The sequence below is a fragment of the Leucopleurus acutus genome (genome assembly GCF_964270905.1).
Source record: "Leucopleurus acutus genome assembly, chromosome: 10".
Lineage (NCBI taxonomy): Eukaryota > Metazoa > Chordata > Mammalia > Artiodactyla > Delphinidae > Leucopleurus > Leucopleurus acutus.
This window is the reverse complement of record NC_139153.1, coordinates 94693697-94710475: the sequence shown is the minus strand read 5'-3', so window position 1 is coordinate 94710475 and position 16779 is coordinate 94693697. Positions and strand designations below refer to the sequence as shown.

Here is a 16779-nt window from a genome sequence, read left to right as displayed (position 1 = left end):
TTGGTGGTTGTAATAGTTATAAAAGCATTATGGGTGAATCCACTTTGGAAAATGACTCTTTGTGAAGATGAATGCCCGTAATATGTCTGTAAAAGCTATAGATTCCCTTTCAGTGGAATCAACTCCATCCTCAAATGCTTTACCAAAAATGCTGGCGAGACCGTTGGCACGGTAACGAAGAACTCAAGACTTTTTAGCTGGTTTGACGCCCAGCTTCACCACTTAGAAGTTTTACCACCTTGGACAGGGGATTCACCTCTCTAAGCCACAGCTGGCGGTACTTCAGAATAAGAATAAAAATAGTATCTGCTTCTTAGGCCTGTGTGAGGATTCAATGAGATAATATATCTAAGAGCCTAGCCCAGTATCTGGCAAATAGTAACATCAGAACAAGATTAACCTGAGAACAAAAAAGGAGAAAAGGGCAGCAGAGAAAGTGGCAAAAGGACAGTGAATATTTGACAAAGTGCTTTTGTTAAAAACAGAATTGACTTGGCGGGAGAGTCATGTTGCTTTCAGAGGATTAATACAAGATGAAACTAAGTGCTTCATGGTCATTAGAATTATAGTACCTGAGAGGCCAGGGAGGGGGGTGCCCTTCACCAGTTAGGATTGATTTAAACTAAAAAAAATGATGGAAATTTGAGATCAGGTAGACTCAACATTCTTACTTAGTCTTTGGTATAAGAAAAGGTGTGTGTGCGTGCGTGTGTGTGTGTGTGTGTGTGCGCGCGTAAGAGAAACAGGTGAGAGAGAGAGCGAAGGGTCAGGGTGGGAAGGGCAGAATTCATCAAGGACAGTGAGCTGCTTTTCCACTGCCGTCATTGAAGCCTCTCAAGGTATTTCGGAGGAGGTCGATGATTATGGACCATATTTATTCTTTGTCTCTGTTGGCAGGGAGAGCTTTGTTTTCAGAGCTCTGCTTTGTCTATGGAATTAGATCTACGGTTATAATAATTTCACCTTGGGATGTCCCAAGATACAAACACGGACATGAATATTAGCTCCACGTTCTCCCAAAAGAAGGCCTGTGGGTTTTGTTTTCATAGTAATTCTTAGCAGATTTCATCATAGAAAATACTGAGCCTCACAGAACCCAACAGAGCCTGATAGTTTGCTGGGGTTGCAGGAGAAGAGATCGCACAGCAGCCTCTGGACACAGAGAGTCCTTGAGACTCATGTTCGACCCCACCGCACAGTAAGATTGGGAGTCTCAGAAAAATTCAGTCTGGTTCCCAGACTCTTTCCTCACTGGCAGCTTTATTTGGCTGCATTACCTGGTAAATCGTTTAGTTCTCCATCTTTCCTATATAAAATACCCAAAGGCCTAAAAATCTTAGGAGCTATTTGATTAATTCAACAACGATTGTCTCTCATCGTTTTTCAACTGATTGTCTGAGACCCAGAGTTGATCTAACTGGTTGGGAAGATAACAATTAATCAGTTCTTTGATCACAGACTATTATTGCTATTTGTTATCTTTTCAAGACCAGATGGGTTTCTTTTCTAATTTTCAACTTTAAATTGCATAAGAAATTAAAATTCTACCACCTGCCTTTTTGCAATCTCTGTGTGTGGGTTGAATGGATGAAATTAAGCCTCAGGTTATTTGCTGAGCATTCACTCGGGCGCTCTGTGTAATACTCAAAAAAAGCAAGGTACGGACCTTCCTTTCAAGGAGCTTATAATCTAGTGGAAGGAGAAATGAGCTCAGAGCCATATGCACAGCTACTCGTTTTACTTGACATTAGGGAATTATTCAAAAATAGTGGGAACACAGAAGAAGGACTAGTGTTCCCATTCATCTAGGAGCACCTTAGAAGGATTTACAGAACTAATTCCATTTGAACTTGGACTTGAGAGATAAGCAGGATTTTGAGTGGTAGTAATGGTCAGGGGTGGTGGGAACGGCAGAGGCACGATCTCTAAGGTAAAACGGTAGAGAGCGCACTTGAACAGAGGATTGTATGAGAGTTTCTGTAGGCATAGGGCACCCACAGCCCCGACCAAGCAGGAAGGAGGCGATGATGGAAGATGGACAAGGTACTGTAGAGAATTTGCACAGCGGGGCAGTATGGAAGGATTCTGAGTTGCGGAGCCATAGAATTAGATCCATTTCTAGGACAATAACCAGGAAAATAAAGTGAAGGATGAAATGAAAGAGCTGGAGGAGACAGGAAGCAGGAAGGCCATCCAAGAGGCTGATGGAAGCCCAAAGAAGCAGAGCATCAATGGAAGAGAAAAGGAGGGATGGAAACAAGCTGGTTTCTACATGTTGTCTTCTCAATTTTCAGTCTTGGGTTTTCTTATGATCCTAGCTGATATCTCTCTCCCCTTATCTGCATATCTATCTATCTATCTATCTATGTATCATCTATCTATGTATCTGATTTTTTTTTTACTTAGTTCTCCTTTCCTTTCTTTAAATAACGGAATGGAAAGAAAGAAAAACCCCTTCCATCTTGACGTCTACATAACTTACAGAACATAATCATCTTAGACCACAGAAAAGGTTCCCATGTGTCACAGCTGTCGCAATAGCTAAGAGGGCTCTGAATAATTATAAGAGGACAGTCATAGACGTTACATGATTAAACCTGGTTTTATACATCCTTACTCCCAGTCCTGCCTCAACTTCCCTGTCCCAGCAGAATATTCCTTGTTTTCCCTGTAGATAACTTGATATCACATTTGATCGGCGATTGGCTGACTGAGGAAACATCTGTGCTCTTTTGGTTTAGTTTTCCTGTGTTTACAGTGATGTAGCAAACGTTTGCATCTCTTTTGTTTGTTTTTGTTTTGTTTTGTTGTCAATATATTAAAAAGCAACATAGTACAAATGTTGTAGTTAATATTGAAAAGGATCCAGATTTTTCAAGGAATGAATTTTTATAAACAAGTTCTACAATGAAAGGGAAACGGCATATTGATACATAAAAGTTTTGTTAAACAAGATTTAAATTTTTTTTTTTTTAGAAGATGGTGGGGGTAGGAGTTTATTAATTAATTTATTTATTTTTGCTGTGTTGGGTCTTCGTTTCTGTGCGAGGGCTTTCTCTAGTTGTGGCAAGCGGGGGCCACTCTTCATCGCGGTGCGCGGGCCTCTCGCTCTCGCGGCCTCTCTTGTTGCGGAGCACAGGCTCCAGATGCGCAGGCTCAGTAGTTGTGGCTCACGGGCCTAGTTGCTCCGCGGCATGTGGGATCTTCCCAGACCAGGGCTCGAACCTGTGTCCCCTGCACTGGCAGGTGGATTCTTAGCCACTGTGCCACCGGGGAAGCCCCAAGACTTTAAAATGTTTAAATCAAAGTGTTTTAGACTAAATTCTTTCAAATGTTCAAACAAACAAACAAAAAAACCTGTACAATCTCCATAATAAAATGTGTCCTTGGACTTTGAAAATGTTAAAATTTTAGAAATTTGAGTGATGGAGGCAGCACCTAAAGGTTTCGTGAACCTTTTTTTCCCAAAAAAAGAATACTTCCAGTAAAATATTTTACTATTTTATCTCACTATGCATTTACATTTTTGTTCTTCCAGAAAAAGATTTACATTAACACTGTATTTTTACTGTAAAAAAAATACATTTAGAGATATTTAACTTCCTGAGTGACTTCAGTCATACATCGAACATGATTTAATGAGCAAATTCTAAAATTTTATAATGAAATAGCGTGTGCAGATGTATACTTGTATGCTTACTTACAGTAAAACTCAAGATCATGTCATAGAACTTACACTTAAGTTCTCTAAGAAGTTAAATAATATGATTAATCCCCAAACTTGACCAAAAGGTTTTCTCAAATGTTAGTAAATTGAATTACTGAATTTACATTTTCTCATTTATTAACAAAATACTGAGTTATTTCAGACTATCAACTTGAATGTTTTCCATTATATACACCAAAAATCTGGTTCCCTAACAAGAAATTTCTTGCAATACAAAAAGATAACAGATAATTAAAATATTTGCTTCATAATACAAGTAATCCGTAAAATACATCCCTTCCTCAATTGTCTAAAATGATTAGGAATTGTGGCAATTTCTTTAGCATAAAACCCTTTCCTCTTCTTAAAACTCTGAGGTGAAATGTTATTTATGTAATAAAACTAGAACCACAATTTTTCTCATTTCTGTATTGGACTGCAATTAGGTTTTAAAAATTTTATAAAGAAATGTGGCAACTTGTAAAGCTGCTCTATAGAGTTTTTTTAAGAAAACATTCCCAGAAACAACAAAAGGGCCTAGAATGACCCTATGAAAACATCCTTTTAAAACTTCTTAGTGTCGAGATGAGCGCCAATTTCCATCGCTACCACTGTCTCTTCTGTTATCATAGTCATGGCTCCAGCCAGAAGTGATTTCTCTCTTCATAGAAGAAATCATCTCTGCTTCCTCTGTAATGATGGTCGGACCCATGATCAGTGTGATACTGTTCACGGCTATGTCTATCCACTACGTAGGATGAGAATTCTGTCTGACTTTTCGCTGTGATAATGGTGTATCTTGGCCCCACTGGGAGGTTGAAGATTGGTTAAAAGTATGATTATGTGACTGAGCTGATGGGGAAAATCCTGATTGATCCAGATGTGGAGAACCAAATTTCCCTCCATAGGACATCTGTCTCAAAGCGCTGTTCATCACTGCTTGTCTCTGAAAATTTTCTGAAGAAGAAAAAGATCTTTGAATTATCGGTGTTGATGGAGTCATGTTATCCACTGTCCTTTCGTACCTGCTAGGAGATGTGGAAGTAGGGCTTGAACTTCCAACATGATGCTGGGAATATGACAAACTGACCTCCTGTGAGGCATGGCTGCTTCCTGATCTAAACTGAAGTTTGATGGGCCTTCCAAAAAGTTTGATTCCGTTAAGCAGATTCATGGCATAAGGAACAGATAACTTCACGTTTGAAATTCACAAACGCAAACTGCTTTGGTTTACCATCTTATGTTTTGGAATTTTCACTTTTATTACTGGCCCAGCCTGTTGGGTGCCGGGACGGACCGTCCCGCTTGTCCCAGGAAAGCAGGGATGGCCATTGGGCCGGGCCCTACCCAGGCCGGAAAACGAAAGGGAAAGCGCGTTTGCATCTTTCATTGGTCCTGTACCTTTATACTTTTGTCCAACTGATTAATGTTAACTAATTGCTCCTTAGTGATTTTTAAAAATAAAATCTTCCAGCAGTTGACTAACAGACCCTGCTAACCAAGCGTTAAGATAATCCAAAAGATACCTTGAAGGGATCCTAATGGATTGTGTGTGGGTATCACGGGATGAGTATGAATATGTTTTAGAGAAAAGGAAAATGGTGCCTTATGACATTGTTTGTTGCCCCAGAGGTTGATGAATTACACTCGAGCCCCATTCTGTCCTTCAGAGACAAGGCATTTCACTTGCAGACATATCTTTTTTTTCGATTCCACTTCTTTATTTCATTCTCCCCAAGGGATCTCAGGCAAGTGCACAGTTAGGCAACAAAGACTAGCAGAAAAACATCATCTAGGTGGGGTGTATTGGTTTCCATGGTTCCTGAGAAGTTAGAGTGAAGGAAGGAAGCGAAACTTGGGCACTGAAAGCAAATCTTCTATTCTTTCCTCCTTTCAATGCATAAACCCGTACAGAATCCCTCTGGGCAAGGGAGACAGAGCTCACTTAGTGATTCATTTAGATTCTGCATGAGAAGGAGATATTATTTTAGTCTTCATTATAAGAGGGGCCATTTCTTCAAATTGACCGTTTTTCCCTCTAACTCTTTTCCAAAGTAGCCTGTTTACAATCTACTCCTGTAGATTACAGTACTCAGTAGAGACAAGTAGGGAGACATTCAGACCTTGAAAAGCTTCAAGACATCCCACAGAGTTGGAATGCTTTTCTCAAAGGGAAAAAAATTCTGCAAATGTGTATGTACTTGCCTATGTGCCCGAAAGAGCCAGCTGGACAGACCATAAACAGCTCCCATTCAGGAACAACAAAAGCCCATGTCAGAAGTCAAGGGACAGGGGGCTGAGAACTAATAATAATTTTGCACTTACACAGCAGTTTTCATCTGAAGACCTCAGAGTGCTTTATAAACATTAATTAAATTGCCCCACAGCCCTGCGAGATGGCTGTGTATCACTGTTTCCAATTTGCAGGGGGTGGAGGGAGGAGAAATGTGTGCCTGGAGTGAAGTTGGAACCAGGCCATGCTACAGTGCACGTGGATTGTGGACTCAGAAAAAGCAGTGGGACCTTTCCTCTGTGAATTTAAGGCTATGGTCACGTCTCATGGTACCTGCTTGACCAAGAAGGCGATGGTCTGGCAACAGGGCTGTCCAGGGCGACCCCTCAGCAGGACGCACCTCCTGCATAAGGCAGCCACCTGCACTGGGCTTGAGGGGCTCCGGCACGATCTCCCCGACAAACTCATTGCCATTATTACAGACGCATCCCTTCAGTGGGACTCATGAGGGCAAGTCAGGCCCACCTGAAATGCTGGCTCTGATTGCTTGGAAGTGTAGTCAGGACAGCTGCTTGGAGAAGGATCGTGATGGGTACTCAGCAGAAAATCCTATGATCGATTATTATCTGCCTTGCATTTGGGAAAAAGTAGGTGTGGGTTGAATTGTGTCCCCTGAAAAGATACCTTTTTTTTAACAAAACTAATTTTATTGAAGTATAGTTGATTTACAATGTTGTGTTAATTTCTGCTGTACAGCAAAAGTGATTCAGTTATATATATATATGTTCTTTTTCATTTCTTTTCCATTATGGTTTATCACAGGATATTGAATATAGTTCCCTGTGCTACACAGTAGGACCTTGTTGTTTATCCATCCTACATATACTAGTTTGCATCTGCTCATCCCAAACTCCCACTCCATCCCTCCCCCCCCACCACTCCCTTGGCAATCACAAGTCTGTTCTCTATGTCTGTGAGTCTGTTTCTGTTTTGTAAATAAGTTCATTTGTGTCATATTTTAGATTCCACATATAAGTGATATCATACGCTGTTTGTCTTTCTCCTTCTGACTCACTTCACTTAGTATGATCATTTCTAGGTCCATCCCTGTTGCTGCAAATGGCATCCTTTCATTCTCCCTGAAAAGATGTCTGGAAGTCCTAACCCCGGTACCCATGCATGTGACTTCATTTGGAAATCGGGTCTTTGTAGATGTAACAAGTTAAGATGAGGTCATGCTGGATTAGTGTGGGCCCTGACTCTGAAGGCTGTGTCTCTGAGACAAGGGCAATCTGGATGCAGCCACAGAAAAGCGTGGCGCATGAGGATAGAGGCGGTGATTGGCGTGATGCGCGTACAAGCCAAATGACCAGGATTGCTGGCGACCACCAAACCTAGAAGAGGCAAGGAAGGAGTCCTTCCTAGAGCCTTGGCAGGGAGCACAGCCCTGCTGACACCTTGACTTTCAAACTTTTGGCCTCTAGAATTATGAGAGAATAAATTTTGTTGTTTTGAGCCACCCGTTTGAGGTGCTTTGTTACAACAGCCTTAGGAAATTAATACAATAGTCTAAATATTGGAAGTTGCAAATGCAGGATCATTAAAATGGTCGTTTATTTAAAGACACATCCCACCATTGTAATAAGCGAAGGAAAGTTTTCTGGAGAGATTGGGCTGTGACGATGGAGATGAGGATAGGGTGAGCACATCGTAATGATGGTGACAGTGACATCACTTAGTCCTCTGGCCTGGCACCGCTGATGATTCTTAGCCACTTAGATGTTTTGGCGTGTCAGTCCTGTTGGAGCATGTTGAATTATAATTGTGAAAATTCATTTAACGCATCCCATTTCTTCATCCCTGTAATGACATAGAAAGAAAAACAAGGAAGGCAATTTGAAGCCCCATCAAGGATAGCAAAAGGCAAAAATAACCTACAAATAAGAAAAAGGAAAAATAAGATCCAAACACTGGGAAAATTAATCTGTCATGGGTGAAGTTGCAGACATTTGGGGCAAGAGATCATCTGCTGTATTCGTCTTTCGTCTTGCCCTTTGCAGGCTCCCTTTAAAAAATACAAACAGTCCTGGGATGGGCAACACATATAAAACAATACAATCATGTCAGGCTTCGGAGTCAGACAGATGTGAATGGAAATCCAGGCTCTGTCATTTACTATCTCTACGGTATTAAGGAAGTCACTTGACCTCTCAGTGCCTTAATTTACTCATCCGCTAAGTGGGTGTAATGATATTCTCAAATGTTTGTTGTCAGAATTAAATGAGTTAATATCTGTTTCAAAGCCTGCTCTATAGTATGTACAGTATTATCAGTAGCGTTTGCTTCTGCTCAATTAATAGGTTTCCTTCCCGTGGAGAGTGGATAAGGTGGGATAGGCAAGCTGGAGACGGGGCAGAGGGAGAGGCTGGGGGAGATGACCCAGTTGAAAGATCCTGCCTAACGGAGTCCGCCATTGGACTGTGGTTTGAGAAGTTGCTTCCTTCTCCCTGTAGCCTCAGGGTGGCCCTGCCCCCAAGATTCTCCTTTCCTCCTTGGCTAGGGTCCCTCAGAGCTGGGGGAGTGACAGAGTGCCCACAGTACACTGCTGTGGGCATTGGAGCTGCTTCCTTGTCTGCCTTTGCTCTCTGAGCAGGGCCCACATCCAGGGAACTGGAGCTGGGGAACCCCTGGAGGCGGCTCCAGCTGTCAGCAGAGTCCTTTCCTCAGGCTGGGATCCAAGAAATGCCAAGAAAGGAAGCAGAAGTTGTTCCTATCAGACTGGGCCGAGCAGTCAACAACCTCACCTTCTTTGATAGTGATCTTTGAGCCCCAGTTAAATGGGTCAACTCCTATTTACCCCAAAAGAAACAACCTTGCCAAACAGTTCATCATCATCTTTTCTTTTGTTTTTTTAACAAATGTGAACAAGTTTTGAGTGTAACTTCTTATTTCCCCAGGCTCCACACAACCAAAGGCATGAGTGACAGCCTTGATCAAAATATAAATATTTTAACGTTGAGTTCCCCCACCAGATATGGCTGGTAATAAACACAGACCCAGACCCTGTGGGTCCTGAGTGGCCCACCATTGCGCTTGGCCACCATCATGTTTTCCTCTTGGGATGGCCATGCCGCTCTCACTCTGCCACCTGGTGGACTGGTTCTGCAACTGCATTTCCCATACCTGTGGCTTAGGTCTCAGGAGACTGTTGCTTTGTTGCTGTTCCTGCGGCTGTTGGGCCCCTGAACATGGGAAAGGCCTCTCTCGTCAATAAAATCTCCCTAAATAAGAAGTTAGCTAATTGCAATTTCTTTCAGTTCCTAGAATTGGGGCACTTTCTACCTCCCAATGCTGCATTCAGAAATATCTTGCCCACCTACCATTAGCCAAAACCCCTAGCCGGGCCCAGGCACTTGTCAATGACTCTCTCCTTTGACCAAACTTTAATCAACCTCCGGGGAGCCCTCAACTGGACTAGGCATGACCTTGGGCTTCCTTCTCCGTCCTTGTAGAAACCAGTTTGAGCAAGAATTCTATAAAGCCAGTTTAGTGAAAACTCCCCACCTTTGGTGTCTGACTACCCTTGATGACACGCTGGCATCAGCAAGAATTCTGCCGAGTCATTCTCACAAGAATTCCCATACCCGGGCTTCCCTGGTGGCACAGTGGTTGGGGGTCCGCCTGCCGATGCAGGGGACATGGGTTCGTGTCCCAGTCCGGGAGGATCCCGCGTGCCACGGAGTGGCTGGGTCCCTGAGCCATGGCCGCTGAGCCTGTGCGTCCGGAGCCTGTGCTCCGCAACAGGAGAGACTGCAGCAGTGAGAGGCCCGCGTACTGCAAAAAACAACAAAAAAAGAATTCCCGTAGCCACGATGTCTCTCCTTAGAGTTTTCCATCCACTGACCCTCACTCTGCTCCTTCACTACGAATCCCCACTGTCCTTGTTAGAGTCAGAGTTAAGCCTGGTCTCTGTCCCCTACCACAACCCCCCACTGTAGTAGCCTTACCGTCGCTAGCAAGTGTCAGAAATCATTTTTTCTTGGACACATTTCAGCTGTCACTGCAGGAGGCATCCCTGTCCACCTGGGCATCCCAGGCTGGAGCAGACTTTTTTTCCTCTCTGAGACTCTTCATCCCAGAAAGGTCCTGCCTGACCCATCAGATTTAAAGTCTCCCAATAATCTCTCCCAGGAGGACTACTGAGGCTGGCAGTCATATATCTTAGATTTGGGAGGGCATTCATAATTTCGAACCACCTTTCTCGCAGCCAACAAATAAGTCCTGAATTTCTGGTTTAAATAAAAATTTTCTGTGTTTTCTGCTTTGGCTCTAGGTCTCCCTCCTGATCACCCCAGCTGGTGTCAGCGTTACATGCCTCGGGCTCATATTGTCCCTTTCAAATGTCCAGCCTTCTCCTTCAGCCTCAGAGCCTGCGTCTCTGTCTCCACCTTCCCTGCAACTTAGCTCAGGATCACAGCCAACTGACTGGCTGTGGCCGGCTAGGCTTGCTTTCTCAGGTCCTCGGGACTAGACAGGAGTCCAGGAGAAGAGGAGAGGAAGGGATGTGGCTTCGTTCTCTCTCTCCTCCCTGCCTCCCTGCCTAGAGCATCAGGCCGCTGGGCAGGTGATGCGTTCATCTGGCTATTTCTTCCTCCTGAAAATCCAACCCCATTATCCCTGATACCAAATCCTTGGTAAAGAGAGGGCCAGGCTGAGCCTCGAACATGAAGACAGGAAGTGAAGGTAGCCCTGAGATTCTGGGCATAAGAAAGCACCAGTTAAGAGACGGAGAGAAAAGAGATCGTATGTGGCGCCTCTCTGCTGGGAACGGGGACCGGACATGCATGAGGAGCCTGAGATCTGCGCCAGGCACTTTCCATCCATTAGCTTTTCCCACGTTATAGATTAGATAACTGAACCTCAGAGAGGTTAAATAGTGTCCCCAGATACCGTAGCTCAGGAGTGGAGCCAGGATTCGGACTTGGGTCTGCAGATTTATTTGACTTCTGTGCTCCAGCTCTTTCCACCAAACCCTATTCCTCCCATGGGGGAGAAATGTGTACGCTCCTAGGGACAGGGATGCAGTCCTCCCACGTCTTCTATAGGAGAAGCCTGGCTGCCTTCGGTCAACCACCCCTCTGTGCCTTGGATCTTGTAACCATTCATGCCGTTTCTAATAACATATTCGTAATAAGCTCTGAGGTGACAGACATGGCCCCAGTCCGCAGACATCTGGAAGGGCTCAGGGCTGCCATGACCACTGGCACAGGCTCCAGGCTCGGCCGGTACCTGCTGTGGACCTCGGATGCCTGGAATCAGATCCCCAGGCTGGGCAAGGGACGAGCAGAATGGCAACCAGGCCTGGGAGGGTCCCCTGAGACGGAGCCATGCGCTATGGCCCTTTGGTAAGGCCGATCTGTGCAGCAAGCCCCTGGGAAGTAGAAAACCCAGCCTGACAAGTGACCTTGACAGAATTACAGCAGTAATATTTTCAGTCGGTTGAGCTAGTCTTGGCCAATTTCTCTAGAGCGTTAGGTGCAAACGTAAGTCTGCTTCTCCACATTGCACACGCCTGTGCTGGCCTCTCCCCCTCCGCCGTTTAAAGTATTTATCCTGTGGCTTGTACAAGCCACGTCTTTCTCTTCCCCAGTGAGAGTGAGAGTCTCCAGGCTTCCTTGCCCGCCGCTGGATGTGCAGCGAAGCAGTGAGGACAAGAATCTTGTTCCAAGCCCATCAGGCCGGGCTAGCATTGGATGACCTCCTGCACCAGCCAGCCTGTCTTTTGGGGATTGAAATTGATTTTCCTCCTTTCTGTGTGTGAGCACAACCCGAGGTACAGCTCTGTTACCAACGCCCATCCCAGGTGTGCATTTACAGGTGAACAGTGATGCTCTTAAAAAGATAAATGGGGGCTTCCCTGGTGGCGCAGTGGTTGAGAGTCCGCCTGCCGATGCAGGGGACACGGGTTCGTGCCCCAGTCCAGGAAGATCCCACGTGCCGCGGAGCGGCTGGGCCCGTGAGCCATGGCCGCTGAGCCTGCACGTCCGGAGCCTGTGCTCCGCCACGGGAGAGGCCGCAGCAGTGAGAGGCCCGCATACCGCAAAAAAATGATAAATGGGAAAAGTTCTTTAAGAATGTCCTCTGTCACCTCTGCAGATGAACAGGATGTCTGCTTACATTTCCAAAGAGTAGTTTTTAATTTCTCCATGCCGTTGTGTGTGTGTGTGTGTGTGTGTGTGTGTGTGTGTGTGTGTGTGTGTCTGTACAGGGCTGGGGGTGAGAGGTTTCTGAAGCTGTGAGAGGAAATGTGTAAAACTCCAAATTCTTGTCCACATGGCCAGCCCGAGATCAAGGCATGCAAGGTGCTTGCCTCTGGTGTCAGATTTAAGGAGGTGACCAAAAAGTCAGAACTCAAAATGTGTTCATGTCATACATTTAAAAAAATCAAAATTAATGCAAAAAATCCACTGTGAGCAACATATCAAAATTTTAAATAAACAAATAGTTGACATCGCTGGTTTTTCCCTTTGTTTCAGATTCCAATACGACTCGACGTGGCGCTTTAATAACTTTTGATGTGATGTTCATCATGGATTTTTTAACATTAATTTTAATTTTTTAACTATTGCATGAAGATATTATTTATCTTGATTACTGAGTTTTTCCTGGTGTCCCTTTAAGTTTTGCAAGCCAGGGGAATTGCCTCTCCCTGGTCTCAGCCCCCTTCAGACATGGCCCGAATCAGAGGCAGGGCTGTTTTTGAGAATAGCTGAAGATACCAGCTGGCATTTATATTCAGCCTCCAAATTGCAAATGAGTTGTTGAACTCTTCCTCTACATGGTGACTGTCTGAGCCCAGAATGGCATTTGGATTTCGTCATTGACTTGGTCACAGCTAAAGTTATCCTGAGTGCCAAGCAGGAGTAAAGGAGGATTGGCTCTCCTGGGGGTAGTGTCAATTCTGTGTATACCATGGATGCCCCGAGAACTGTCCAGGCCACGGGAGGATACACCGAGGCTCCTGGTGGTTGCTCAAGTTTAATTTTTATGCCCAGTCCTTGCTGATGACATCTGTAGAGGAACCTCAACCTCCTCTCCCAAGCTGGCCAGTTCATTGCTCAGCTGGGTACTCAGAGCCCTTCTCCCCGCCCCCCCCCGGCCCCCGACATCATCATCACTGGTATCCCCAGTAGCCACAGTCTGTGTGGGTATCACTTCAGTAGCTGCCTTTTAAAGATACAGCCCGGTGCTTCTGGAAAAGCGAGCTATTTCATAATTGTAAAATTGACCTCTGTTCCACAGCTCTACTGCACACTGGTGTATTTCCTGGCAAATCCATCTAACCCCAAATTAAATGACATTTCCTGGCAAGAGATGGAACAGTGGTTGAAAATATCATAGCAACAGCTCCGTTCATCTTGCAGTATTCCTTTACATTCAATATCTCAGGTCTTTCCTGGGTCTATTAACTGGCAAGTTTAAGGGGCAACATTGTGGGCTTGGAGTCTTGCCATGTGGAATAAGAGGCCGGCGAGAGGCTGCCTGACTCTGGTTTTCAGTTTTACTTTTTCCAGTGTATTCTTTCCCATCTCAAACCTGCCCCTCCTCCTCCTGTATGCTTTCTTTCAGGAGTCGACATCAGTGCCTATACCCAAACACACAGGCCCAGCTTTACCTCCTTAACCGTTTAGATCCCATCCTGCTGCCAGAAGGATCCTGTTAGAATGTTGATGTGATCATGTCATTTTATTGTTTAGAACCCTCTGCAACAACCCCTCCTAGCCTAGAAGGTAAGGTTCAAGGTTCCTATTTTGCCTCTGCCCACCTCCCTGGGCTCATGGCTCACTGTTCTTCCCACCCGAACGCTTGCAACCCTGGCTCAACCCCTGGGCCTTTGCACACACCCTCCCTCTTGTCACACTCCAGCTTCCTGTCTTACGGTAACTGTATGGCTGCCAACCTTCTCGGAATGAGAGGCCAGGTGGCAGTGGGGTCTTAGGGTCCTGCATGTGGACTTTCACTTAGAGCCCTGACGTCAGTAGGGTACCAGCCCCCTGTCCTCCCACATACCTGATGGTCTTGATCCTAGAGCCTCTCATGTACATTTCACTCCCACATAAGTCCCCTGTACCTCCTAGTAGTTGGGGATGGGGACCAATTGCCTGGCTGGACCAGCTAATGAAGTAGCCTGGGAGATCTTGCCTCTTTCACGACTGGAAACAATCAGTCCTCTTGTTTTCACTTTCCTGTCTTCCTCCCATCTTCAAGGACACTCAGAGCCTCCACTGCGGGAATCTTTCTAGGGTTCTAGAGAGCAGATCGTTATTTATCGTTGATATCCCTTTTCGGAGGCACTTAAGGTATGGCTTTCTCAGATTGGCTAACATCCTTGGTCTGACTTCATTTTACTTATCTGTAAAATGATAAAAATATGTTATCTCACTTTCAATTTCATTGAAGGAGTTGAATGAGCTAATCTCTCAGGTGACTTCTGAGACAGGACTATCTTAGGATTCGTCAAGGAATTCAGATTTGTGGGCATGTTGGATTCCTCTTTCTTTCCTAGCTGACTGTGGTTGGAGGGAAATCAGACACATCGGCTCCAGGAGAATCTGGCAAATTAACATACATTTGTTTTTAAGTTAAAGCTTGTGCAGTACCTTTTTTTTTTTTTTTTTTAATGATTCCTCATCTTAGTAGAGTTTTTGATTACTTGACAATGATATTGTGGATAGTACGTTGGATAAGAGAGTTTGTGAAAGGAAGCAACCAGGGTTTCATGCTCAGGAGGAACCGAAGGGCCTAGAGAGGCGTGAGTGACATCACCCCAGGCAGAGGGAGTAACCTGTGTCCCCTCTGTGACTTGGCGGGTGACGGTGTAAGGTTCAGGAATAGATGTTATTGGACCAATTAAATAGAGCCCTTAAAAAAGACCAGGTTTTCATTGTGCTTTCCAAGAGTGGGCCGTGATTTTGATTTAAGTACCCACAAGCCACAGAAGTCTGAGATGCATTACGACTCAACGTATGTAACTGTTGCAGGGTGTGCAGGGGATGGCCCTGGATTGCTGCCGTGGGAGTCACGTGCGGTCACTGCTGGCAACAGCCCGTCACCCGGGCACTGCTTTCCTGGCAAGCGTGGACCAGGGTGTAGGGCTGCCATGATTCTGGAAGGGAAAAGGAGCAGATGTGCCCCTCCGCTGACTCCTCGGCCTGCCTTGGGACGCATTTGCACGTTGCATGGGGGCTCTGATACCCCAAGGCGTACGGTTGCCCTTGGTTAATTGTTATGACCATGTGTGAGAAGAATTCTGGGTGCAATTGCCAACTCTTTCATTGGGGCCAGAAATGGAAAAATCTTTCAAACAGAAAATGAAGTTTGGTTTGGCATTCTGATAGATCGTTAGCTAGCCTGAAAATGTACACTTGGCTTTGCTGGTAGGCTGGAGGAGAGGCATAGTAACTTTGCAGGGTTTAGACATGCTGCCCGTGGAGACCAGCGTCCTGTCCCATGGGCCCCACAGAGCCCTGGGACTGGTTCTGCTTCAGACCAGACGCTCCTGCCTCATCTCCTTACCGCTGGGGGGAGGGTGGGCACTCCGCAGGGTCTCGCTTACCTGGCATGGGCATTTGGCTGTCCACTTGGGCTTTTCCATCTTGGTGCCCCCGAGGCTGCACTGGCTCCATCTAAGTGCTGCCCCCCAAGTGACTTGCCTCACTTCTGCCTCTGCCTCCCCTGCACGGTCTACACCTGGAAGTTCAGAGTGGACACTGCTGTCATTTCTTCTTATGTCTGAGTCCCCTCTTGACAAGCTGGTGACCCTGGAGGATTTTGTCTGGTTTTGTTTTGTTTTTTGGTTACACGGCTCCCACACGCATAGCTTACCCAACTTCTGACGTGACTAGATTTCATCCCATGTGGAAAGAAATGTAGCAATCTTTGGACATTCACAGCTGGGTTTGGAAGCAAGTTGATATCACTGATGACGTGTGGATTACACAGATTTATGCGACAAGCTTGTCTGGCCAGCCATACCATAGAGGCCACAAACCCCGGTCCTTTCCAAACTGTAACCAAAACTTATCTGTATCTCAAAGTATCATAGACTCGAATGAGGGCTGATGCCAGAATGAGTTACGAGTTGACTCTATGTGAGGGGGGAAGAGGGGTGGGAACAGGGAAGACCAGAGGGTGAGATATGGGGGCCTGGTGGATAGAGGAGGTGCGGGCTGACAGCTTGAGTGATGAAAAGGGGGAATTCTAAGGAAACAAAGTAGACTATTCAAAAATTGATCTCTGGGACTCGATGTTGGCATAGCTCATAGGGGAAGTGGAAAAGGACAGGGGCTGGATGTGCCCTTAGGGTCCTGCTGTGGAGTGTGAACGCTGACAGCGCTCGTCACTTCCTTTAAGACTTGACTCTGAGCCTCCATTCCTGCTGCTGTTGACACCATGAAGACTAAATGGTCAACCGTCATGGATGCGCACTGGAACTTTTTTTTCTTTTTTTTTTTGCAGTACGCGGGCCTCTCACTGCTGTGGCCTCTCCCGTTGCGGAGCACAGGCTCCGGACGCGCAGGCTCAGCGGCCATGGCTCATGGGCCCAGCTGCTCCACGGCATGTGGGATCTTCCCGGACCAGGGCATGAACCCATGTCCCCTGCATCGGCAGACGGACTCTCAACCACGGCGCCACCAGGGAAGCCCCGCGCTGGAACTTTTAAGAGTCTGTTTCAAAGTACGGAGTACAGCGGAACTGTCCAGAGGTCACTGAGCTCCCCACGGTAACTGGAGGTCAGATGTTAGAACTGGGCCGGTGCAGGAGGAAGGGGGTCATTTGC

The 16779-nt window shown here is 45.8% G+C and overlaps 1 pseudogene across 1 annotated transcript; it reads right to left on the bottom strand.

The window, feature by feature from the left end:
• Positions 1–4280: 4280 nt before the first annotated feature.
• LOC309967680 (RNA-binding protein 7-like) lies at positions 4281–5096 on the bottom strand (annotated as a pseudogene). The gene has a single exon. The product of its transcript is annotated as an RNA-binding protein 7-like (transcript).
• Positions 5097–16779: the final 11683 nt, after the last annotated feature.